The following is a 27,728-nucleotide window of genomic DNA, read 5'->3' as shown; positions in this document are numbered from 1 at the left end:
CTATATAGAAGTGGTAGCTGAAACTGGGGGAGTGGATGGGTTCTTTCTAAAGAATGAGGGTAGTTTAAGAATAGCGCTCCCAGAGTAGAGTCTTTCAGTCAGTAAGTCAGTCAGTCATATTTACTGAGCACTGATCATGTGCAGAGCTCTGTACTAAGCACTTGAGAGAGTACAATTTAATAATAAAAAGACATATTCCTGCCCACAACGAGTTTATAGTCTTTAGACACAGTATTAATCTGGTTCTCCTACTTCTCTGACTGCTCCTTCGTAGTTTCATTTGCTCCTCTTCTGCTTCTCACCCTCCTAGTGTGGACACTCTGCAAGCCTCTGTTATGGATTACTTTCTTTTCTCGCTTAACTCTTGTTCTCTCTGGCAACTCATCAGATTGCATGGCTTCAAATGACCTCCAAATCTATCTCTCGATTTCTGACCTCTCACCTGAACTGCTGCTATCCTGCAACTCCTCTAGCTTCCAGGACACTGCCACTAAGATATCCTGCCCCAACTTTAAACTCAAAATGTCTAATGCCTCACCTTTCCCCTTGCAGCTTGATAGTGAATAGGGCATGGTCCTGGGAATCAGAAGGATCCAGATGCTAAACCCAGCTCTGCCACTCGTCTACTGAGACCTTAGATAAGTCAGTTCACTTCTCTGTACCTCAATTATCTCATCTGTAAAATAGGGATTAAAACTGGGAGCCCCACGTGGGACACGGACTGTGTCCTACTTGATTTGCTTGTATCTTCCCCAGCACTTAGTACAGTGCCTGGCACATACTAAGTGCTTAATGAATATCATAGTTATTAAGCCCTCCTCTCTCTCTAACTTTCCCATTTGAGTTTAAAATACCATCATCCTTCCTGTCCCAGAAGCCCACAAGCCAGTGTCATCTTTGATCCATCACTCAATCAATCGTTGGCATTTATTGAGCTCGTTCCGTCTGCAGGGTATTATAATAAGTGCTTGGGAGAGTATAATGCAGCAGAGTAGGTAGACACACTCCTGCCCAAAATGAGATTACAGTCTAGAGGGGGAGCTCGATTTCTCGTTATATTTCATCTCCCACATTCAGTCCTGTCATTTCTTCCTATCCTATCCTATCCCTAATCCACTCTTTCCTCTGCACCCTAACCATTACTGCCTTGGTTCAAGTTCTGGTCATATTGCTGCTAGACTACTGCACCAGGGAATGTGTCTACCAACTCTGTTGTTCTGTACTCTCCCAAGCACTTAGTACAATGCTCTACACACAGCAAGTGCTTAATAAATACCAATGATTGATCAGCCTCCTCACTGGTCTCCCTGCCTTCAGCCTCTCCAGTTTAACTACACACTGCTTCATCCATTTGATGTGTCAGCCCACATCTCTACTCTCCTCAAAACCCTCCACTGCTTCCTGCATCTCTCTTCATCAGTCATTCAATCAGTGATATTTATTGGGCACTTACTGTGTGCAGAGAATGTTTGGTAGAGTACAACACAATAAAACAGACACATTCCCTGCCCACAATGAGCTTTCAGTCTATTCCCCAATACACTGCCTTCATTTCTCCCAACAATCTTTTAGCTGTACCTCACTCTTATTCCTCTCACCTCCATTCCCTTGCTTATACTGTGCCCCTACTTCCCCCTTCCCACCTCAAATATGACTGACCACAACTCTCTCCACATTGAGAGCTCTCCTAAGATCCCACCTCCTCCAATAAGTCTCACCGATAATTTTCCAACAACCTAAACTTTATAAAACTATTAGCCAGCCATTAACCCTAATGCATTTATTGAGAACCATCCTTAGCACTTATATATGTATACTTATATTCAGAGGTCAATTCCTCTAGATTGTAAGCTTGCTGTGGGCAGAGAACCTGTCGACCAACTCTGTTTAATTGTACTCTCCCAAAAACTTACTACAGTGCTCTGAGACATTAAGCACTTAATAAATACAACTGATTGATTGATTGACTGTTGGAAATTATTTGTGGTGCTTGTTAAGCACTTACTATGTGCCAGGCACTGTCTTTAGCGCTGAGATAGATACAAGATAATCAAGTTGGACGCAGTCTCTGTCCCACATGAGGCTCACAGTCCATGTCAGAAGGAAGAAGATTTAATCCCCATTTTACAGATGAGGTAACTGAGGCACAGAGAAGTTAAGTGGCTTGCCCAAGATCATAGAGCAGACAAGGGGCAGAGCCAGAATTATAACTCAGGTCCTCTGACTCCTGAGCCTGTGTTCTCTCCACTAGAGCATGCTGATTCCCCTAAATATGTTTCTTCTGTCAGAGTACTGAGAGCTCACCTCCTTCAGGAGGCCTTCCCAGACGGAGCCCCCCTCCTTCCTCTCCCCCTCCTCCCCCTCCCCATCCCCTCTGCCTTACCTCCTTCCCCTCCCCACAGCACCTGTGTATATGTTTGTACAGATTTATTACTCTATTTATTTTACTTGTACATATTTACTATTCTATTTATTTTATTTTGTTAATATGTTTTGTTCTGTTGTTTGTCTCCCCCTTCTAGACTGTGAGCCCACTGTTGGGTAGGGACCGTCTCTATAAGTTGCCAACTAGTACTTCCCAAGGGCTTAAAGGTACAGTGCTCTGCACACAGTAAGCGCTCCATAAATACGAATGAATGTGTGAAACCTCCTTGTGGGAAATGTACACTTGATTCTGTATGTCCCAAGGGACTAGTACAGTATGCTGCACCGTGTTCAATAAATAATAATGATAATAATAATTATGGTACTTGTTAAGTGCTTACTATTTGCCAAGCACTGTTCTAAGTGCTGAGGTACATACAAATTAATAAATTGGTGTCACATTCATTCATTCATTCAATCGTATTTATTGAGTATTTATTTTATGCAGAGCACTGTACTAAGCACTTGGAAAGTACTCTTTGGGAACAAATAGAGACAATCCCTACCCAACAACGGGCTCACAGTCAAGAAATGGGGCTCACAGCCTTAATCCCTATTTTACAGATGAGGTAACTGAAGCCCACAGAAGTGAAGTGATCTGCTCAAGGTCTCACAGCAGACAAGTGGCAGTGCTGGGATTAGAACTCAGGTCCTTCTGACTCCCGGGCCTATGGTCTATCCATTACTTCTCAGTAAATACTACTATGGCTACTACTTCTACACCCACAGTTAAGAGATGAGGTCAGGAGGAAGAGCCAGCAAAGGGAGTGGTTAGAGAGCTAGAATTGCTTGGAGAGTCAGAACAGGGATATGGGCAACAGTATTTGGACAAAGACAGGGGTGTTATGCATGAGTCGTCTGTGAACAGGATCTGTTGGAGGTCCACTGGATCACAAGTTGGGGTGGTAAAGATCAGGCAGTGTGGTTTAGTGGCTAGACTACAGATGTGGGAGTCAAAAGGACTTGGGTTCTAATTTTGACCCTGCCACATGTCTGCTGTGCAATCTTGAGCAAGTCACTTAACTTCTTTGGGCCTCAGTTGCTTCATCTGTAAAATGGAGATTAATGATAATAACAATAATTTTGGTATTTGTTAAGCACTTACTATGTGCCAAGCACTGTTCTAAGCACTGGGTACGTACAAGGTAATCAGGTTGTCCCATATGGGGCTCACAGTCTTAATCCCCATTTTCCAGATGAGGTAAGTGAGGCACAGAGAAGTTAAGTGACTTGCCCAAAGTCACACAGCTGATAAGTGGCAGAGCTGGGATTAGAACCCATGACCTCTGACTCCCAAACCGGGGCTCTTTCCACTGAGCCATGCTACTTCTCTAAAATTAAGAGCGTGAGCCCTTTCGGGGACAGGCACCGTGTCCAATCTGATTAACTTGTATCTACCCCCCGTGCTTAGAACAGTACCTTGCACAGAGTAAGCATTTAACAAGTACCATAATTATTGTTATGTTGGTGGTGGGTGAGGAGAGGGAGTGCTTAGACTGTGAGCCCCATGTGGGATAGGGACTATGTCCCATCGGATTATCTTAGACCTACGTCAGGGCTGAGAGCAGTGCTTGGCACACAGTAAGCACTTAACAAACACCACCTAGACTGCGAGCTCCTTGTAGGCAGGGATTGTCACCGTTTATTGTTGTATTGCACTTTCCCAAGTGCTTAGTATAATGCTCTGCACACAGTAAGTGATCAACAAATACGATGGAATTGAATGAATGAATTTTCCTCAACTCCGACTCCCTTCTGACTCTCTCCCTTTCCCCTTCTCCCCACCAGGCCCACTGCACTTATGTATAGATCTGTTACTTTACTGATTTGTACTGATGTATGTCTTCCCCCCTCTAGACTGTGAGCTCGTTGTGGGCAGGGAATGTCACTGTTTATTGTTTTATTGTACTTTCCCAATCATTTTATACAGTGCTCTGCACACAGTGCTTAATAATTATAGTAATGATGGCATTTATTAAGCGCTTGCTATGTGCAAAGCACTGTCCTAAGCACTGGGGAGGTTACAAGGTGATTCGGTTGTCCCATGAGGGGCTCACAGCCTTAATCCGCATTTTACAGATGAGGTAACTGAGGCAACAGAGAAGTTAAGTGACTTGCCCAAAGTCACAGCTGACAATTGGCGGAGCCGGGATTTGAACCCCTGACCTCTGACTCCAAAGCCCATGCTCTTTCCACTGAGCCACACTTAGTAAATATGATTGAATGAATGAATGAATGAATGATTATTATCATTTAGTCCCAGGCCAGAAGCAGTGAGCTCCCCTTTGCAACCACTGTGGGGCTGGACCCCTTGGTATTACTCCTCTAGACTGTATATATATATACAGTTTAGAGGAGTATATACATATATATCTTGATTACATTAGAATGTGGAGCCCCAGAAATGCCATCTCAGAATATGAAAATGGCCATTTCAGGGGAATTAATGGGGAGTAGGTAGTGATGGCAGAGAGGTAGTGAGGCACAGAGAAGTTAAGTGACTTGCCTAAAGTCACACAGCTGACAGTTGGTGGAGCAGGGATTTGAATCCATGACCTCTGACTCCAAAGCCCATGCTCTTTCCACTGAGCCACGCTTAGTAAATATGATTGAATGAATGAATGAATGAATGATTATTATCATTTATTCCCAGGCCAGAAGCAGTGAGCTCCCCTTTGCAACCACTGTGGGGCTGGACCCCTTGGTATTACTCCTCTAGACTATATATATACATATACAGTCTAGAGGAGTATATATATATATATATATATGTATGTATGTGTATATATATATGTATGTATGTATATATATCTTGATTACATTAGAATGTGGAGCCTCAGAAATGCCATCTCAGAATATGAAAATGGCCATTTCAGGGGAATTAATGGGGAGTAGGTAGTGATGGGGAGGGTGTCTTGTAGGATGGGAAGGAGCATGGCTTAATGGATAGAACACAAGCCTGAGAGTCAGAAGAACCTGAGTTCCAGCTCTGCCACTTGTCTGCTGTGTGGCCTTGGACAAGTCACTTCACTTTGTGCTTCAGTTACCTCATCTGTAAAATGGGGATTAAGATTGAGAGTCTCATGCAGGACAGGGATTGTGTCCATCCCGATTAGTTTGTATCTACCCCAGTGCTTAGTATAGTGGCTTGCACATAGTAGGAGCCTAACAAGTACCAAAAAAAGAGAGAGAGGGAATCTGTGCCTTTGTGGACTTCAGCATCCCAGACATTTATCCACTTACCTACCCCTAAGGCCTAGTATGAGTCTGAGGAGAGGGGACAAGAGCCTTCATCCTCTGTATCCTCTTCAGCTATCCTTTTAAAGCAATAGCTACTTTTCACATTTATCAGATGGTAAAAAATCTAACTGGTACCTACTTTTATATGATGTTTTTGAACTCCATATTTTAGCCAATTCACTAATTCATCCCAACCAGTTCAAAAATTACAAAGTGAAATGCTAGATGATTAACAAATCAAAAATCTGCTCTCTATGATTGCACCCTTTTTTGGCATTTATGCTCATTATCATGGGTTTGATTTTACTCACAAGATACATGGATTAAATGAATGTTCAAAAGATACTCTGCAGTTTTGCATTTCCTCCTGCCTTTAAGACATCTCGACTTGGCTGTCTTGCCATCACCTCAAACTTAACATGTTCAAAACAGAACTCCCTATCTTCCCACCCAAACCTTGTCCTCCCTGTGATTTTCCCATCACTGTAGACAGCACCACCACCCTTTCCATCTCACCAGCCTGCAACCTTGGTGTTATTTATTCATTCATTCAATCGTATTTATTGAGAGCTTACTGTGTGCATAGCACTGTACTAAGCACCGGGGAAGTACAAGTTGGCAACATATAGAGACGGTACCCACCCAACAATGAGCTCACAGTCTAGAAGGGGGAGACAGACAACAAATCAAAACATGTGGACAGGTGTCATGTCGTCAGAATAAATTGAATTAAAGCTAAATGCACATCATTCTCTGATCTCCCATCCTCGTGTCTCTCTCCACTTCAATCCATACTTCATGCTGCTGCCCGGATTATCTTTGTCCAGAAACGCTCTGGACATATTACTCCCCTCCTCAAAAACCTCCAATGGCTACCGATCAATCTGTGCATCAGGCAGAAACTCCTCACCCTGGGCTTCAAGGCTGTCCATCACCTCGCCCCCCTCCTACCTCACCTCCCTTCTCTCCTTCTACTGCCCAGCCCGCACCCTCCGCTCCTCCACCACTAATCTCCTCACTGTACCTCGCTCTCGCCTGTCCCGCCATCGACCCCTGGCCCACGTCATCCCCCGGGCCTGGAATGCCCTCCCTCTGCCCATCCGCCAAGCTAGCTCTCTTCCTCCCTTCAAGGCCCTGCTGAGAGCTCACCTCCTCCAGGAGGCCTTCCCAGACTGAGCCCCTTCTTTCCTCTCCCCCTCGTCCCCCTCTCCATCCCCCCGTCTTACCTCCTTCCCTTCCCCACAGCACCTGTATATATGTATATATGGTTGTACATATTTATTACTCTATTTATTTATTTATTTATTTTACTTGTACATTTCTATCCTACTTATTTTATTTTGTTGGTATGTTTGGTTCTGTTCTCTGTCTCCCCCTTTTAGACTGTGAGCCCACTGTTGGGTAGGGACTGTCTCTATGTGATGCCAATTTGTACTTCCCAAGCGCTTAGTACAGTGCTCTGCACATAGTAAGCGCTCAATAAATACGATTGATTGATTGATCATTAACAAAATAAATAGAATAGTAAATATGTACAAGTAAAATAGAGTAATAAATCTGTACAGACTTAAACAGGTGCTGTGGAGTGGGGAAGGAGGTAGGGCAGGGGGAATGGGGAGGAGGAGAGGAAAAAGGGGGCTCAGGTTTGGGTTATCCTTGAGTTGAGTTATCCTTGATTCATTCTTTCAATCATATTTATTGGGCACTGACTGTGCACAGAGCACTATACTAAGTGCTTGGGAGAGTACAAAAAAACAATAAACAGACACATACCCTGCCCACAACGAACTTACAGCCTAGGAAGTGGGAGACAGACATGAATATAAATAAATAAATTACAGATATGTACTTAAGTGCTGTGGGGTTGGGAGTGGGGAGAACAAAGGAGCAAGTCATGGCTATGCAGAAAGGAGTGGAAGAAGAGGAAAAGGGGGGTGCTTAATCTGGGAAGGCCTCATCGAGGAGATGTGCCTTCAAATAAGGCTTTGAAGAGAGGAAGAGTTATTGTCTGTCAGATTTGAGGAAGGAGAGTGTTCCAGGCCAGAGGCAGGATTTAGGCGAGGGGTTGGCGGCAAGATGTTGCCAACTTGTACTTTCCAAGCACTTAGTACGGTACTCTGCACACAGTAAGTGCTCAATAAATACGATTGAATGAATGAATGAAAGATAGGCGAGATAGAGTTACAGTGAGAAGGTTAGCATTACAGGAGCGAAGTATGTGGGCTGGGTTGTAGTAGGATAATAGCGAGCTGAGGTAGAAGGGGGCAAGGTGATTGCTTTAAAGCCAATAGTGAGAAGTTTTTGTCTGATGAGCAGATGGATGGGAAACCACTGGAGTTTTTTGAGGAGCAGGTGACAGGTCCTGAATGTGTCTGTAGAAAAATGATCTGGGCAGCAGAGTGATGTAGGGGCTGGGGTGGGGAGAAACAGGAAGCTGGGAATTCAGCAAGGAGGCTAGTGCAGTAATCCAGGTGGGTTACTGTTATCGACAAGTAGAGGGAAAAGAAAAATAAGTTAACCAGTGTAAATCGGCCGCAGTGTTCAAGAACCCAAGGTGGAGACGCAGATAGGAAAAAAGCGACTCGGAGACTTGAGTTCAGATAGAGCAGTAGAGGTAGGAAAGCTGACTGCTCGCCCGTTTACCTCCCTAGAGGTACGAGTGATGAACAGCCCCACTTTCAACCGCTTCTTCCCTTTTATTTGGTTCCCCATCGGGGTTACCCTTTGGTACCCTGTTGTGAGGAGATGAGAAGCAGCGTGGCTCAGTGGAAAGAGCACGGGTTTTGGTGTCAGAGGTCGTTTGAATCCCGCCTCTGCCATGTCTGCTCTGTGACCTTGGACAAGTCACTGAACTTCTCTGAGCCTCAGTTACCTCCTCTGTAAAATGGGGATTAAGACTGTGAGCCCCATGTGGGACAACCTGATCACCTTGTATCCCCCCCAGCGCTTAGAACAGTGCTTTGCACATAGTAAGCGCTTAATAAATGCCATTGTTATTATTATTATTATTATCATTCTTATGTTAGCAGGAGACATCACCCACACAGGATGGGGTCGTTTTAGACAGGGCATAGCGGCTTTGATCAATCGCTTTTATCAGTGTCAGCCCTCCTGGATTACAGAATCTTCCCCAAGGCCGACGCCTATTCCTCACATACACTGCCGTTGAGCTCTGCATGCAATGGAGTCGGTTAAGGTAAGCTTTTAGGGAAAATGCAGTCAATACCGATTCTGCTGGAATACTCGGCTAGGATGGACAACAGTTAAGATGAGTATATTAACGTGGTAGCAGTTTGGATGGAAAGGAAAGGGCAGATTTTAGCGATGTTCTCAAGGTGGGACTGACGGGAGTTAGTGATGGATTGAACATGTGTGTTGAATGAGAGAGAGGAGTCATGTGGGACAGGGACTGTGTCCAACCAGATTTGCCTGTACAGCGTGGCTCAGTGGAAAGAGCACGGGCTTTGGAGTCAGAGGTCATGGGTTCGAATCCTGGCTCCGCCACATGTCTGCTGTGTGACCTTGGGCAAGTTACTTTGAGCCTCAGTACCCTCATCTGTAAAATGGGGATTAAGACTGTGAGCCCCATGTGGGACAACCTGATCACCTTGTGTCCCCCCCAACTCTTAGAACAGTGCTTTGCACATGGTAAGCACTTAACAAATGCCATTATTATTATTATTATTATTATTATTATTACCCCAGTGCTTAGTAAAGTGCCTGGCACATAGTAAGCACCTAGCAAAAAACATAATTATTGTTATTATAATAGTGCTCTGCATACAGTAAGTGCTCAATAAATACAATAGACCGACTGAATGAACTAAGACTGCAGCAGTGGGAGACTAAGACATCCTCCTGCTCATTCTCGGTGCTGCAGTGCTATGATGCAGTTACCTCAAACTTAAGTGGGTCCGGCCTGTACAAAATGTTGATATGACACTTGGCAATGTGCTGCCCCTCTGCCCACCTCCTTGCTCCTTGCACTGTGTGCTCCAGGGGGAACATGACTGCCAAGGATAAGAGAGTGTGAATGACCCTGTGCTAATCGCTATCACTACAATCAGTTCCTTAACACAGATTTTGGGTCCTGAAGTCTCATGCTCCTTGTGGGCAGCAATCATATCTATGAACTCTATTGTATTATATTTTCCCAAGCTCTTAGTACAATGCTCTGGCAGTGAGTTCTCAGTAAATACCATTGACTGATTAATCCCAGGACCAAGGTTAGTCCATTGTTCTTGATGGGAGACTCTTTACTTTCAGTTAGGTACTGAAATACTGATTATGTATTCTTGGGCTACTATAACCTTATGTAAACTTAGAAAAGCAGCGTGCATGGCTCAGTGTCTCAGTGGAAATAACACAGGTTTTGGAGGTAGAGGTCATGGGTTCAAATCCTTGCTCTGCCAATTGTCAGCTGTGTGACTTTGGGCAAGTCACTTCACTTCTCTGTGCCTCAGTTACTTCATCTGTAAAATGGGAATTAAGACTGTGAGCCCCCCATGGGACAACCTAATCACCTTGTAACCTTCCCAGTGATTAGAACAGTGCTTTGCACATAGTAAGTGTTAGTAAATGCCATTATATATATATATATATATATATATATATATATATAATATATATATACAGAAAGTTAAGAGTCTCCCATCAAGAACAATGGATGAACATTCACCCTATGATTAATCAGTCAATGGTATTTACTGAGCGCTTACATGTATACATGTATATATATATATTATACATAATAATAATAATAATAATGATGGCATTTATTAAGCACTTACTATGTGCAAAGCACTGTACTAAGCACTGGTTTTTGACATTTGTTAAGCACTTACTATGTGCAAAGCACTGTATAATATATATATACAGAAAGTTAAGAGTCTCCCATCAAGAACAATGGATGAACATTCACCCTATGATTAATCAGTCAATGGTATTTACCGAGCGCTTACATGTATACATGTATATATATATTATACATAATAATAATAATGATGGCATTTAATAAGCACTTACTATGTGCAAAGCACTGTACTAAGCACTGGTTTTTGACATTTGTTAAGCACTTACTATGTGCAAAGCACTGTTCTAAGCACTGGGAGGGATACAAGGTGATCAAGTTGTCCCACGGGGGCTCACAGTCTTCATTCCCATTTTACAGATGAGGGAACTGAGGCTCTGAGAAGTTAAGTGACTTGCCCAAGGTCACACAGCAGACATGTGGCAGAGTTGGGATTCAAACCCATGACCTCTGACTCCAAAGCCCGGGCTCTTGCCACTGAGTACTTCAGTACCTAATTGAAATATATGTACATACACACATGATTAATGTGGAGGAAACAGCCATTGCAAGCCACGTACAGAACAGAGTTCTTTTAACACTGCCTTTGATTTTTAAAAAAAGTTCCTGGTGGTCTGGAATATTTACAAAGGATAGACTGTATTTAGCTGCACTTTCTTTAAAACTTTGTTGTTGTTTCAATAAAGGCAATCTAAAATGGCTCACCATGGTAGCTGTACAATTAATATGGTATCCAAGGGCTTGACCACAATTTTAGAATTGAAAACTATGAAGTAGAGATATCTGTAAATTATTTCTATATCCGTAAATTATATATCTGTAAATTATTTGTATAGCCCTGTTATTTATATTACTGTCTGTCTCCCACTCTAGACTGTAAACTCACTGTGGGCAGGGATTGACTCTTTTTGTTGTTGAATTGTACTTTCCAAGCACATAATACAGTGCTCTGCACACAGTATGCGCTCAGTAAATACGATTGATGAATGAATGAATGAAAGAACATGTCTACCAACTCTGTTGTATTGTACTCTCTGAAGTGCTTAGTAATAGTAATAATAATAATGATGGCATTTGTTAAGCGCTTATTATGTGCAAAGCACTGTTCTAAGTGCTGGGCAAGGTAATCAGGTTGTCCCACGTGGGGCTCACAGTCTTCATTCCCATTTTACAGATGAGGGAACTGAGGCAATTGAAATGAATTAAATATTCAATATTAAATGAATGAAAGTGGGGGGTGGGGGGAATGTGTCTGTTTATTGTTCTATCATCCTCCCCCAAGTGCTTAGGACAGTGCTGTGCACCCAGGATGTGCTCAATAAATATGACTGAATGAGGGGGACGAGGAGGGAGCAGGAAATGTGACTTGTTTATTGTACCATCCTCTCCCAAGCGCTCAGTACAGTGCTCTGCCCCCAGTAAGCGCTTGATAAATACGATTGAATGGATGAAAGAAAGTGAGGGGGACGGGGGACAGAGAGAAGAGAGGGTGAGGGACCTTGAACGAGTTGTCTACACGCGCTGCCTAGAATTCCTCAACAACAACTCTCTCCTCGACCCCCTCCAGTCTGGCTTCCGTCCCCTTCATTCCACGGAAACTGTCCTCTCAAAGGTCACCAATGACCTCCTGCTTGCCAAATCCAACGGCTCATACTCTGTCCTAATCCTCCTCGACCTCTCAGCTGCCTTTGACACTGTGGACCACCCCCTTCTCCTCCACACGTTATCTGACCTTGGCTTCACAGACTCCGTCCTCTCCTGGTTCTCCTCTTATCTCTCCGGTCGTTCTTTCTCAGTCTCTTTTGCAGGCTCCTCCTCCCCCTCCCATCCTCTTACGGTGGGGGTTCCCCAAGGTTCAGTGCTTGGTCCCCTTCTGTTCTCAATATACACTCACTCCCTTGGTGACCTCATTCGCTCCCACGGCTTCAACTATCATCTCTACGCTGATGACACCCAGATCTACATCTCTGCCCCTGCTCTCTCCCCCTCCCTCCAGGCTCGCATCTCCTCCTGCCTTCAGGACATCTCCATCTGGATGTCCGCCCGCCACCTAAAGCTCAACATGTCGAAGACTGAGCTCCTTGTCTTCCCTCCCAAACCTTGTCCTCTCCCAGACTTTCCCATCTCTGTTGACGGCACTACCATCCTTCCCGTCCCACAAGCCCGCAACCTTGGTGTCATCCTCGACTCCGCTCTCTCATTCACCCCTCACATCCAAGCCGTCACCAAAACCTTCCGGTCTCAGCTCCGCAACATTGCCAAGATCCGCCCTTTCCTCTCCATCCAAACTGCTACCCTGCTCATTCAAGCTCTCATCCTATCCCGTCTGGACTACTGCACTAGCCTTCTCTCTGATCTCCCATCCTCGTGTCTCTCTCCACTTCAATCCATACTTCATGCTGCTGCCCGGATTATCTTTGTCCAGAAACGCTCTGGACATATTACTCCCCTCCTCAAAAACCTCCAATGGCTACCGATCAATCTGCGCATCAGGCAGAAACTCCTCACCCTGGGCTTCAAGGCTGTCCATCACCTCGCCCCCTCCTACCTCACCTCCCTTCTCTCCTTCTACTGCCCAGCCCGCACCCTCCGCTCCTCCACCACTAATCTCCTCACTGTACCTCGCTCTCGCCTGTCCCGCCATCGACCCCCGACCCACGTCATCCCCCGGGCCTGGAATGCCCTCCCTCTGCCCATCCGCCAAGCTAGCTCTCTTCCTCCCTTCAAGGTCCTGCTGAGAGCTCACCTCCTCCAGGAGGCCTTCCCAGACTGAGCCCCTTCTTTCCTCTCCCCCTCGTCCCCCTCTCCATCCCCCCATCTTACCTCCTTCCCTTCCCCACAGCACCTGTATATATGTATATATGGTTGTACATATTTATTACTCTATTTATTTATTTATTTATTTATTTTACTTGTACATTTCTATCCTACTTATTTTATTTTGATAGTATGTTTGGTTCTGTTCTCTGTCTCCCCCTTTTAGACTGTGAGCCCACTGTTGGGTAGGGACTGTCTCTATGTGATGCCAATTTGTACTTCCCAAGCGCTTAGTACAGTGCTCTGCACATAGTAAGCGCTCAATAAATGCGATTGATTGATTGATTGATTGATTGAGGGGGATGGGAAGAGACAGGCAACCCAGTGCTCTGCACACAATAAGTGCTCAATAAATATCATTGAGATATATGGACATATTTATTGATTTTATTTGATTGATATTTTATATGTGCATATATCTATATCTATTTACACCCCCTACTCATATCTATCTGTGTGCGTTTGTATGTATACAAGTAAATCCATCCATTCATTCAATCACATTTATTGAGTGCTTACTGTATGCAGAGCACTGTACTAAACGCTTGGGAAGTACATATTGGCAACATATAGAGACGGTCCCTACCCAATTATAAATGTAATATGTATTTAAAGATATATAGATACACTTTCATATACATATATGTGTGAGTTCCTTGAGGACAAGGTGCAAAGTATACTTTATTGAACTCTCCCAAATGTTTAATACAGTGCTCTGCACATAGTAAATCCTCAATTAATACCATTAATTGATTGATTCCCTGATCATTTTAACTGATCATTTTACAAGATCTTTATCAGTTGCTAACTCTCCACTATTTCTATTTTACCAGAGCGATTTAATAAAAGAATCCTGTATTATTCTCTTCTCAGTTTTCATTGGTAACTTTCTCTAAAGTGTATCTTTCCCTGCTAACATCCTTTAAACAACCGCCTATTCCCCTTAATCCCTCTCACTACAATAAACTATTCGAGTAAGTGTCAAGAATGCCAAATTATAACCTTATGCATCAAAGTATAATAGTCTTTAAATGCGACATGCTAAGTGTTTTGACTACAAATGGAAAACGACACTAAAAATATTTTGACTTTTCATTTAAATAGTGTATCACTCGAAAGAGGTTTTAGATGGAAATTTTCCAAGAGCCATTTAAAATTCATATCATTAATCTGAATGCGAGTTCTGGTATGCCGAGATCGAGTGTTGTTTAAAGCAGGATCAAGAACCCAGAGAGGAGACACATGGACCAGGTCTTTGTATGAGAGCAGTAAGAAATCTTGCAATGAAGCTAAAGACACAGGACAAATTTTCCAGTACCCTTTACCTTGTCCTCCCTAATCCTGCCGACTAGGGTGGGTCCAGACTGGTTTCTAGCTGACCCAGATCACTCTTCACCCCAAGGATCCTGGCCGGCGGTGGGGGGCATTCTGTATTCCTGCTCTCTGGTACCCAGAGGATTCAATTCAGTGATGTCTAGCCCCCAGATTGGCTTTGAACCTCTCTAGCTTCTCAAGGAGTTGATGCATTGTTCCCTCTGAGTTCCCCATGGTTTGGACTTAGCCCGTGGCTCCGACTTCTGGAGATGGGAAGATGGACGAATTACAAGACTCAGGGACCCCCTGGAATATGGCAGTATTGGGATCACTGCCAGCCAGAGGGAAGACTGAGGGCACCAGCTATTGTCTCTGGTCTGTACTCAATCAATCAATCAATCATTGGTACATATTGAGCACTTACTATGTGCAGAGCACTGTACTAAGCACTTGGGGGAGCAACAGAGTTATCAGTCATTCCCTGCCAAGGCAGCTTTAGGGCCTCCAGAACCTTTTCAAAAGTGCAGGCCTATACTGGAATGGGCTTGGGACAATCCTTGCTTGAGATCAATGCTTGGCACATAGTAAGCGCTTAACAAATACCATCATCATCATCATCATCATTATTATCCTGGTCTCAGGTACTCAGTTCTGGGCATTTACTAGCTCCAGAGAAGCCTAGGTAGGTAAACATGTTTCCCAATCTGTCCTACCTTCTTGGCATTGAGGCTGGACCAGGGACTAGGGAGTTTCCATTGCTGAAAAATTCCAGTTGGTGAAAGAGCACAGGCTTGAGAGTCAGAGGACCTGGGTTCAGGATTAGAACCACCTGCCTGCTGTGTTATTTTTGTCAAGAACATTTCACTTCTCTGTGCCTCAGTTTCCTCAACTGTCAAATGGGGATTCAATAACTGTTCTCCCTTTTGCTAAGACAGTGTATTCCATGTATCCTGGTCCGTAGTTTATAAGCTCTGTAACATCAAGCGCTGTCCAGTACCCTGCACACAGTAAGCATTCCATAAATGCCATTGTACATATCTATTCTTTGTACATATCTATTCTATTTATTATATTTTGTTAGTATGTTTGGTTTTGTTCTCTGTCTCCCCCTTTTAGACTGTGAGCCCACTGTTGGGTAGGGACTGTCTCTATATGTTGCCAATTTGTACTACCCAATCTCTTAGTACAGTGCTCTGCACATAGTAAGCGCTCAATAAATACGATTGATGATGATGATGATGATGTAGCATGGTGATTGTCTGACCTGACTTTCTTGTATTTACCCCAGTGCTTAGTTTGATCGTTTGGCACAAAGCACTTAACAAATACTATTATTATTAGTACTACCAGGCTGTAAGAGGGTATGGAGGAGGGGAGCTTTGGCACACTGCAATATATTCTGCAGCCAACACCATGGTGAAAAAGCAGCAGAAGTTTGTGGCCTCTCTGTGGATAGGAAGTTGAGGAGCTGTTCACCTTTAAACTATAAGTTGAATACGTCTACCAACTCTGTTGTATTGTACTCTCCCAAGAGCTTGTAGAGTGCTCTGCACATAGTAAGTGATCAATAAATATGATTGATTGATTGTTTGGTTGCCATCATCACCTTCCCAAGCATCCAGCTCTCTTTCAGGTCCACAGGAGTCCACGGTAGTGCCCTTCTCCGATTTCTCCCACAGCACTTATGTACATACCTGTAATTTATTTTTTTATATTAATATCTGTCTCCCCATCTAGACTGTAAGATCTTTGTGGGCAGAAAATGTGTCTGTTAATTGTTAAATTGTACTCTCCCATGCACCTGGTACAGTTCTCTGCAAACAGTAAGCGTTCAATAAATATGATTGAGACATTCAAAGCACTTTACATGCAGCTTCTTGCAGGGCCCTTAATGAGACAGAGGGACCATGTTCACTCCATTTCTCAGATGAGGAAATTAAAACCAAACGGGATGGCCTAGTGGATAGAGCACAGATCTGGGAGTCAGAAGAACAAGGAGAATCATAAAGAAGAATAAATTATCAACTCTCTACCTAATGTTATGACTTTTCTGGTTTATGACCCCCATATGTCCATAGCTGCCCTTCATTTTCAAAGATGACACTTTAATAATGATGGCATTTATTAAGCACTTACTATGTGCAGAGCACTGTTCTAAGCGCTGGGGAGGTTACAAGATGATCAGGTTGTCCCACTGGGGGCTCACAGTCTTCATCCCCATTTTACAGATGTGGTAACTGAGGCGCAGAGAAGTTAAGTGACTAGCCCAAAGTCACACAGCTGACAATTGGCAGAGCCGGGATTGCTGACTTGTACTTCCCAAGTGCTTAGTACAGTGCTCTGCACACAGTAAGTGCTCAATAAATATGATTGAATGAATGAATGAACCTGGATTCTAATTCTGGCTCTACCACCTGTCTGCTCTGTGACGTTGGGCGACTCACTTCACTTCTCCGTGCCTCAGTTACCTCACCTGTAAAATGGGGATGAAGTCTGTGAGCCCTATGTTGGACATGGACTGTGTCCAACCTGATTAGCTTGTGTCTATTCCATCATTTAGAGCAGTGCCTGGCACATAGTATGTATTTAACAAATACCATTAAAATAACCAAAAACAAAAACAAAAACTTGCCCAAAGTTACACTTAGTGGCAGAGATGACAATAACACTCAATTTTTTATTGACTCCAAGCCTAGTGATGGATCTTCCAAACCTGCCACCTCCTAAAAAAATCATTTAAATTTGTTTCCAATAAATCTAAGTGTATCTGGCTGTCTATGGATAAATGAGCTATTCACATTTGGATGCTTGTTCCCACTCTGTGGTTCACAGAGAAAACTAATCATAGTCTTGCTGGGACTCCCTATGAAGTTGTAGTGAATCTCTCAGGAAGAGCAATCTTAAATTCAGTCAGGTGAATGTATGTTCCAGGGGAATGCTGACGCGCTCCGGTCAACCTCAAGTCCATAGGAGGATGTAAGCATGCAGCCTAAAACCATTTGAAAAATAAATTCTGTTGGTTCAGAGAAAACATTTGTTGAAGCGAATGAATAGTTCTGCAGTCCAAAGGTCACTATTGGGACAACTCACAGCAGAGAACTTACCCTTATTAAATGTCTTCACTGGCAGGGGTTCTGTACTAGTATATGACTGAAGTCTTTTGTTTCTTCTGTTTTCCTCATGGCAGTAAAGTTGAAATGTAGCAGCCTTTCAAAATGAAATTTCTCATAGAAGTTATAAGCACAGGTCTTAAGTTTTCATCACCTAAATGTGGAACAGAACCATGGCAAACCTGGGGAGGGGGAGTGGGGAGGAAGGGACGCATGTGGAGTGTATCAGGAATCAGTGTAAATCAGCAAGGTGTGGTAAGGGACATTTCCTGTGTTACAGAGCTGCTGAAATGAACGTTCCCCAGGCCAACTTGTAAACTCCATGTGAGGACACTGGCCCCTCAGAGGCGATGTTGACCTGAGGGGATCTTGGAGCCTCAAGGCTGCACTGAAGAGTTTGTTGTGAGCAAAAATGGGTCATACTTTTCCTTTTTAATGGTGGTATGCTCTTTCTATTTCCCTTCCTTAACAGTACTGGGAGAATAAGTGTCATGAAGGATGTCCTTTCAGCCCTTTAGAGTCTTAGGAAGGAGCCCAATCTTCTAGTGAGATCTTGGAGTTCCTGGAGAAGAGGCCTCCAGTCCTTAAGTCCAGTGGAAAGAGTACAGTCTTGGGAGTCAGAGGTCATGGGTTCTAATCCTGACTCTGCCACTTGTCAGCTGTGTGACTTTGGGCAAGTCACTTAACTTCTCTTTGCCTTAGTTACCTCATCGGTAAAATGGGGATTAAGACTGGGCACCCCACATGGGACAACCTGATCACTTTGTATCCCCCCAAGAGATTAGAACAGTGCTTTCCACATAGTAAGTGCTTAGCAAGCACCATTATTATTATTATTAACACTCTGCCTCAACCAGAGATTGCAAGTTTCCTTAATATCTGCTGTTCCCAAGGAGTGTGCATACCCCTAGCTCAGCTGGGATTCATCTACACCCACCTGTGAGTTGGTTTCTCTTTCTGTAGAGGAGGCAGCCTGTGGGCACCCCTGCAAAGTTAGAATGAATTTGGGACTTTTTATTGACTCAATTGTGGGATTTTGCTGCTAGGAGGATGGCCATGTATCAGGGCCAGTAAAATGGACCAGAGCTTTCAAAATCCTGCTCCATCTTTCTCCATTTCCTCCCAAGAGGAAGAGAGGAGTTAGGGATGGAAAAGATATTGAGCTAAACAAACTCTCTTGAGTGCTCTTTTTAAATGAATGATCACTGTGATGACTGACATTTTAAGTGCTATGATCTGGGGTGTAATCTTGAGCAAGATAGGTTTCATGGGAGAAATAACACGATCAGGACTTCCACGTGTTGCTCCCCTGATGGCTCCAGTTGTTTTGGGACTTTGGAGATGGGAATTACACTACAATTATGCTGATTTTCATCTATGCCTAGTGAAAGCCAAAATGGTTTCATTCATTCAATTGTATTTAGCACTTACTGTGTGCAGAGCTCTGTACTAAGTGCTTGGGAAAGAACAATACAACAACGAACAGTGACATTAACTGCCCACAACTAGCTCACAAAAGGAATGACTTGTTTTCTAGGCAGATTGACTGGAATCACTACAACTCTTCACCAAGCGCTGTGAACAGATTCTTTCCCAAGGTCAGAGTCAGGCACCATCTTTTTCCTTATTTCTATTCACCCTTATCCTAGCCTACAGGTTCTTTGTAGGTATTTCCCATCAGCTACGGGAATGAGACTGCTTCGGATGAGAAACAGGGTCTTCCCACCCCCCCGACCCACTCTACAAGGGCACTTAAAATGCTTCCTTTAAGGATATTAGATGTCATCTCTGGCTGGTCGATTTAGGAAAAGAGGTGTATCCTTTATTCCCCTGTCCCTCTGCCGATCCTGTACCACTAATCCACAGCTCCAGGTCTCCTGCACAGTACACTTCCTTCTCTCCTGTGCTTTCATTCTGCCCTCTCCTCTACCTGGTAACATTATTTCTTCATCAGTCAATCAGTCCTTATTGACCCCCTTGCCCTTGCCCAAATCAGCTGTTTCAGACATTTAGCTCCCTTTTCAAAACTCTGTCCCCCCATCTCTTGCCCATAATGATCTGGCCATGTACATTATTGATAAAATTAAAATTGTCAGTGTGATCTCCCTAAAATCTCCCTTGCTCCTCCCTCCCTCCTCCTGCTCCTTCTGTAGAGGAAATCTCTCATCTTTCTCAGAGGGGATCTCCCACTTCCTCTCAAATCTACCCCCTGTACGCATGCCTCCTACTGCATCCCTTCACACCTTATCAAAACACTTGCCTCATCTTTTCTTCCCTCCCAGACCACCATCTTCAACTGTTCACTTTGCAGTAGCTGCTTCCTCATTGTCTACTGCTTCCTCATTGTCTTCAAACACTCTTATGGCTCCCCTATCTTAAAATTATCCTTCCTTGACTTCATGGCTCCCTCTAGTTGTTGCCTCAACTCCTTCCTACCATTCCTCTTAAAACTCCTTGGGCTAGTTGTCTACACCTTCTGCCTCCACTTCCTCTCCTCCAATTCTTTCCTTGTCACTCTCCAACCTCGCTTCCACCCACTTCATTCCCCAGAAACTGCCTTCTCAAAGGTCACAAATGACCTCCTTCTTGCTAAATCCAACAACTTCTACTCCATCTTAATCTTCCTAGACATCTCCGCTGCCTTTACACTGTGGAGTACCTCCTTCACTGACATTGTCCTCTCTTGGTTCTCTTTCTTTGTTTCACATTGTCCTCCTCTGTTCTTGCACTTGGATTTGCACACTTTATACATCCCTCCTTCAGCTGCACAGTATTCATTCACATATTCATAATTTATTGAAATTAATGTTTGTCTCCCCCTCTAGATTGTAAGCTCATTGTGGGCAGGGAACACAAGGGCTATCCAACCTTGGCTTCACAGACTTCGTCCTCTCCTGGTTCTCCTCTTATCTCTCTGGCCATTGATTCTCAGTCTTCTTTGCGGACTCCTCCTCCCCCTCACATCCCCTTACTGTAGGGGTTCCTCAAGGGTCAGTTCTTGGTCCCCTTCTGTTCTCTATCTACACTCACTACCTTGATGAACTCATTCACTCCCACGGCTTCAAATATCATCTCTACGCTGATGACACCCAAATCTACATCTCTGCCCCTGCTCTCTCTCCCTCCCTTCAGGCTTGTGTCTCCTCCTGCCTTCAAGACATCTCCATCTGGATGTCTGCCCACCATCTAAAACTCAATATGTCCAAGACTGAACTCCTTATCTTCCCTCCCAAACCCCTCTCCCTGACTTTGCCATCACTGTAGATGGCACTACCATCCTTCCCGTCTCACAAGCTCGCAACCTTGCTGTCATCCTCGACTCCACTCTCTCATTCACGCCTCACATCCAATCCGTCACCAAAAAACTGCTGGTCTCACCTCTGCAACATCGCCAAGATCCTCCCTTTCCTCGCCATCCAAATCGCTACCCTTCTGGTTCAGTCTCTCATCCTATCCCGATTGGATTACTGCATCAGCCTCCTCTCTGATCTCCCATCCTCCTGTCTCTCCCCACTTCAGTCTATACTTCACGCCACTGCCTAGATCATCTTTGTATAGAAACGCTCTGGGCATGTTACTCCCCTCCTCAAAAATCTCCAGTGGCTACCAGTCAACCTACACATCAGGCAAAAACTCCTCACTCTTGACTTCAAGGCTGTCCATCACCTTTCCCCCTCCTGCCTCACTTCCCTTCTTTCCTTCTACAGCCCAACCCACACCCTCTGCTCCTCTGCCACTAAACCTCCTCACTGTGTCTCATTCTCGCCTGTCCTGCCATCGATCCCTGGCCCTCGTCCTCCCCCTGGCCTGGAATGCCTCCCTCTGCACATCTGCGAAGCTAGCTCTCTTCCTTCCTTCAAAGCCCTACTGAGAGCTCACCTCCTCCAGGAGGCCTTCCCAGACTGAGCCCCTTCCTTCCTCTCCCCCTCCCCATCCCCCTGCCCTACCTCCTTTCCCTCACCACAGCACCTGTATATATGTTTGTACAGATTTATTACTCTATTTATTTTACTTGTACATATTTACTATTCTATTTATTTTATTTTGTTAATATGTTTTGTTTTGTCGTCTGTCTCCCCCTTCTAGACTGTGAGCCCATTGTTGGGTAGGGACCATCTCTATATGTTGCCAACTTGTACTTCCCAAGCGCTTAGTACAGTGCTTTGCACACAGTAAGCACTCAATAAATACGATTGAATAAATGAATGAATGAATACGTGTCAACTGTTATAAAGTACTCTCCCAATTGTGTTCTATACAATTAAATGTGCAACGAATATGACTGATTACCTCCCACCCTCTAACAATAGGTTCAGGCTCAGTTCTGGGTCGCCTTGTATTTTCCATCTGCACCCATCCCCTTGGAGAACTCTTTCATTCCTGTGGCTTCAGCTGCCATCTCTATTAGGATGATTCCCAAATCTCGATCTCCAGCCTGGATTTCTTTCCTTCTCTGCAGTCTTGCATTTCCTCCTATCTTCAAGACATCTCTACTTGGTTGTCCTGCTGACACCTATAACTTAACATGTCCTAAAAAGAACTCTTCACCTTCCCACCCAAACTCTGTCCTCCTCATGACTTTCCCATCACTGTAGACGACACTATTACCCTTCTTCTCACAAGCCCTTAACCTCGGCATTATCCCTCTCATTTGCTCTCATTCAACCCACCTATTCAGTCTGTCACCAAATGCTGTCAATTCTGTCTTCAGAACATCTTTAAAATCTGCCCTTTTCTCTCCATCCAAACTACTGCTACTCTGATTCAAGCAATCATCATATGCCATCTGGACTACTTTTATTAATGGTATTTGCTAAATGTTTACAGTGCATAGGCACTGTAATAATAATAATCGTGTTTATTGTACTGCACTGCACTAAGCACTGTATTAAGCACTGGAGTAGATACAAGGTTCATATCCCATCTGTGACTCACGGCCTTAATTCCATTTTGCAGATGAGGAAACTGAGGGTACAGAGAACTTAAGTGACTTTCTCAGGATCACACAGCAGACAAGTGACAAAAACATTATTAGAGTCCAGGCCTTGTGTCACCCAGGCCCACACACTTTCCATTAAGCCATGCTGCTTCCCACACCAATCAACCAATCAATCGTATTTATTGAGCACTTACTGTGCGCAGAGCACTGTACTAAGCACTTGGGAAGTACAAGTTGTCAACATATAGAGACAGTCCCTACCCAACAGTGGGCTCACAGTCTAAAAGGGGGAGACAGAGAACAAAACCAAACATACTAACAAAATAAAATAAATAGAATAGATATGTACAAATAAAATAAATAGAGTAATAAATATGTACAAACATATATACATATATACAGGTGCTGTGGGGAAGGGAAGGAGGTAAGATGAGGGGAATGGAGAGGGGAACGAGGGGGAGAGGAAGGAAGCGGCTCAGTCTGGGAAGGCCTCCTGGAGGAGGTGAGCTCTCAGTAGGGCCTTGAAGGGAGGAAGAGAGCTAGCTTGGCGGATGGGCAGAGGGAGGGCATTCCAGGCCAGGGGGATGCTTGCAGTCTAGTGGAACTAGAATAAGGCTTCATCTTTCTATTGGTTTGGGCCATATTTGTCTTGGAGAAGTGAGACTCTTGTAATTTTCCTCAAAGAAGTGTTTTGGGGTTAAACATAATTCTTATGGGAGCTCAAGGACTAATAGCATTGGTATGAATCAGATTTTATGCAACAAGCACCGGGCACACTGTTCTGCCAATTTATCTTAACCTTAACTGGAAGCAGCCTTGGCTCTTCAAGCCTGAGATCTCCCTGAAAGGGCAAATTATAGCAGACAATTGAGGGTCAATTGGGGATGATATGATAATTTTTTCTGAGGGCTTGGACTAGGGTAGAAAATTCCTTTGTCTTTGAGTCTTCACCAAGTTCCCTGCTGTGGTTTGAAACCCAAGCTGATGCACAGGGTTGCTTGTGTAACTGGTTTGGACTCCAGAAAAAGGGGAAGGGTAACCTTCCAAAATGTTTAGTGTAGGGCATTGCACATCAGAGACATTAAGCAAGGACAGACCAACTGATTGCTTGACTAACTGGGCCTCAGTTCCCTCATCTGTAAAATGGGGATTAAGATTGCGAGGCCCATTTGGGAGACATAGACTGTGTCCAACCTGATTAACTTGTAACTACCCCAGCACTTAGTACAGTCCCTGGAACATAGTAAGCACTTAATACCATTAAAAAAAAAGGGTCCCATTCCTTCTCTGCTCTACACTTACTGGTAATGAGAGGGGCCTGTTGAATGGCTGATGGCAGGAGAAGCTCTCCAAATAATGGGGATGTTTCTGGTGCCTCCTTGGTTTGAGAGCCCTGAGGGTGAGTTCTGTCAGCCTTGTCCTTCTGCCAGTCTCCGGGTCTTGGGCCAAACTATTGGAATTCATCATCAGTGGTATTTATTGAGTGCTTACTATATGCAGAGCACTGTACTAAGCACTTGGGAATTCCAATCTGTTGATGATGATGATGTTTGTTAAGCACTTACTATGTGCCAAGCACTGTTCTAAGCGCTGGAGTAGATATAAGGTTATTCATTCATTCATTCAGTCAATCGTATTTATTGAGCACTTACTGTGTGCAGAGCACTGTACTAAGCGCTTGGGAAGTACAAGTTGGCAACATATAGAGACGGTCCCTACTCAACAACAGGCTCACAGTCTAGAAGGGGGAGACAGACAACAAAACAAAACATATTAACAAAGTAAAATAAATAGAATAGTAAATATGTACAAGTAAAATAGAGTAATATATCTGTACAAACATATATCCAGGTGCTGTGGAGAGGGGAAGGAGTTAGGGCGGGGGGGAGGGGGAGGGGGAGAGGAAGAAGGGGGTCAGTCTGAGAAGGCCTCCTGGAGGAGGTGAGCTCTCAGTAGAGCTTTGAAGGGAGGAAGAGAGCTAGCTTGGCGGATGTGCAGAGGGAGGGCATTCCAGGCCAGGGGGAGGACATGAGCGGGGGGTCGACGGCAGGACAGGCGAGAATGAGGCCCAGTGAGGAGGTGAGCGGCAGAGGAGCGGATGGTGCGGACTGGGCTGGAGAAGGAAAGAAGGGAGGTGAGGTAGGAGGGAGCAAGGTGATGGACAGCCTTGAAGCTGAGAGTGAGGAGCTTTTGCCTGATGCGTAGGTTGACTGGTAGCCACTGGAGATTTTTGAGGACCACTGGAGGTTATCAGGTTGGATGTGGTTCCTGTCCCAAGTGGGGCTCACAGTCTCAATTCCCATTTGAAAAATGAGGTAACTGAGGCACAGAGAAGTTAAGAAACCTGCCCAAGGTCACACAGCAGACAAGTGGCGGAGTCAGAATTAGAACCCAGGTCTTTCTGACTCCCACGCCCGTGCTCTCTCTCCTAGGCCTCTACTGATCCTCTGCATTTGTCTATACTTGCATATTCAATTGTACGTACACTTATTCATCACGATTCCACTGTTAAACAGTATTTTTATATCTGTTTTGTGTAAGCTCCCTGTGGGCAGGGAACACCTCTTGTGCTTCTACTGTACTTTTCCAAGTGCTTAGTATGGTGCATGGCATACATTGGGAGCTCAGGAAATACCATAGTGGAAAGCTAGACTCGTTCTCTATTAAAAACACTTCACAGCGACTAAACTAGAGCTCGTACCCATCTAAGTCATTATTTAGGCCTCGAGGGTTTGTGTCAGGTAGGTTCGGTTTTTTCATCCTTCAGAGCCAGGATTGACAGAAATGATTTTTATTGTACTTTTTGTTTGTTTTAAGTATGGTACTTGACAGAAATGACTTTTATTGTGGTTTGTTTTAAGTATGGTACTACCTTTCCAGTAAACCAGCCTTGTGGACTTCAATGAGGTAACTTCACTGTTACATTTGAATTCTCTTACACCCTTCGGTGACAATCAGGGTCTCCTGGCCCTTTTTTTTTAATGGCATTTATTAAGCGCGTACAATGTGCAGAGCACTGTTCTAAGCCCTTATCCTTCTGCTTCCACTGTTAGAGGAGAGAGAAGACTCTATCACCGGCTTTAATTCTATTTGTTCTGACGACTTTGACACCTGTCTCCGTGTTTTGTTTTGTTGTCTGTCTCCCCCTTCTAGACTGTGAGCCCGTTGTTGGGTAGGGACCGTCTCTATATGTTGCCGACTTGAACTTCCCAAGCGCTTATTACAGTGCTCTGCACACAGCAAGTGCTCAATAAATGCGATTGAATGAATGAATGAACCATAACTTTACTACTGATCTAACCATGTACATTTGGGAAGTAGGAAAATGGAAGCACAAGCCATGAAAGTGAATTTCTCAAGGTGACAAGGAAAGTTGCCCCAAATTCTAGATCTGGGTTGACCGGTAATGTGCTTTTAATTATTTATGGCTCCTTTAACCACAACTGGCTTTTGGAGTTATAAATAGAATCTGCTTGGGGCCAGATAAACAAGAATGATTGGAAACCCCCAGTCCTAGATTTCTTAACAGCAAAAACAGATCGGTGTGGCCTTCTCAAAAATAGAGAAGCAGTGCGGTCTGGCGTCTAGAGCATGGGTCTGGCAGTCAGACGGACCTGGGTTCTAATCCCAGCTCTGCCACTTGTTGCTGTGTGACCTTGGGCAAGTCACTTAACTTCGTCATGCCTCAGTTGCCTCATCAGTATAATGGGGATTAAGATTGGGAGCCCACTGGGACATGGACTGTGTCCAAACTGTTTTAAAATCCGCCCTTTCTAGATTGCTAACATTTAGAATGCAACATTCTAAAATTCTCTATCTAAATTGCTACCACATTAATAAATCACTCATCTTATCCCTCCTAAATTACTACATCAACCTCCTTGCTGACCTACCAACCCCCTCCTTTCCCCAATCCAGTCCATACTTCAATCCACTGCCTGGGTCATCTTTCTATAGAAACGTTCAGGATATGTCACACCCCCTCAAAAATATCCAGAGGTTGCCCATCCACCTCCATATCAAATAAAAACTCCTCACCATGGGCTTTAAAGCACTCCATCACCTCACTCCTTCCTACCTTACTTTGCTTCTCTCCTTCTACAGCACAGCCCACACACTTCACTCCTCTGCTGCTAACCTTCTTACTGTGCCACAATCTCTCCTGTCTCACCACTGACCCCTGGCCCACATCCTACCTCTGGCCTGGAATGTCCTCCCTCCTCAAATCCGCCGGACACTTACTCTTCCTTCTTCAAAGCTTTACTGAAGGCAAATCTCCTCCAAGAGGCCTTCCCTAAACCCCTGACTAATCCCTGTTACTTGCACGAGAATGACCATACCTAATATGTGGCCTAGTAGAAAGAGCACTCATTCAATCGTATTTATTGAGTGCTTACTATGCGCAGAGCACTGTATTAAGTGCTCAGGAAGTACAAGTCGGCAACCTATAGAGACGGTCCCTACCCAACTACAGGTTCACAGTCTAGAAGTGGGAGACAGACAACAAAACAAAACATGTAGACAGTGTCAAAATAGTCAGAACAAATAGAATTATAGCTATATGCACATCATTAACAAAATAAATAGAATAGTAAATATGTACAAGTAAAATAAGTAGAGTAATAAATCTGTACAAATATATACAAGTGCTGTGGGGAGGGGAAGGAGGTAGGGTGGGGGAGTGGGGTGAGGAGGAGGAGAAGAACAATCCAGGAGAGCCAGAGTCTAAACCCACTTCAGTCACAAGCTTGCTGTGTTACCTTGGGCAAGTCACTTAACCTTTCTGTGCCTTAGTTTACTCAACTGTAAAATGGGCATAAGACATAAATACAAATGAAATATGATGAAGGAATAAGATACTTGATCATTTTAAAAATTAGACATAAGGTACCTGCTCACTCTTCCTCTTAGATTGTAAGTCCCTTGTTGGGGCATGGACTGGATATGATCCAATCATTTTATGTATGGCCTAGCACTTAGTACATTCCTCAGCCCATAGTAAAGCTCTTAATAAATATTGCTAGTATCAATGATACTAGCAATAACATGCTTATTTCACTCTGGCAAATTGTCT

The 27,728-nt window shown here is 44.1% G+C and overlaps 1 protein-coding gene across 1 annotated transcript in view; it reads left to right on the top strand.

Annotated features, from left to right (window-relative positions):
- HPSE2 (heparanase 2 (inactive)) overlaps positions 1-27,728 on the top strand; it is a 709,452-nt gene that overhangs the window by 20,601 nt on the left and 661,123 nt on the right. The gene's annotated exons all lie outside the window — the stretch shown is intronic.

This window comes from Tachyglossus aculeatus, chromosome 3, assembly GCF_015852505.1.
Source record: "Tachyglossus aculeatus isolate mTacAcu1 chromosome 3, mTacAcu1.pri, whole genome shotgun sequence".
NCBI classification, from domain to species: Eukaryota; Metazoa; Chordata; class Mammalia; order Monotremata; family Tachyglossidae; genus Tachyglossus; species Tachyglossus aculeatus.
This window is presented reverse-complemented; position numbering and strand designations above follow the sequence as displayed.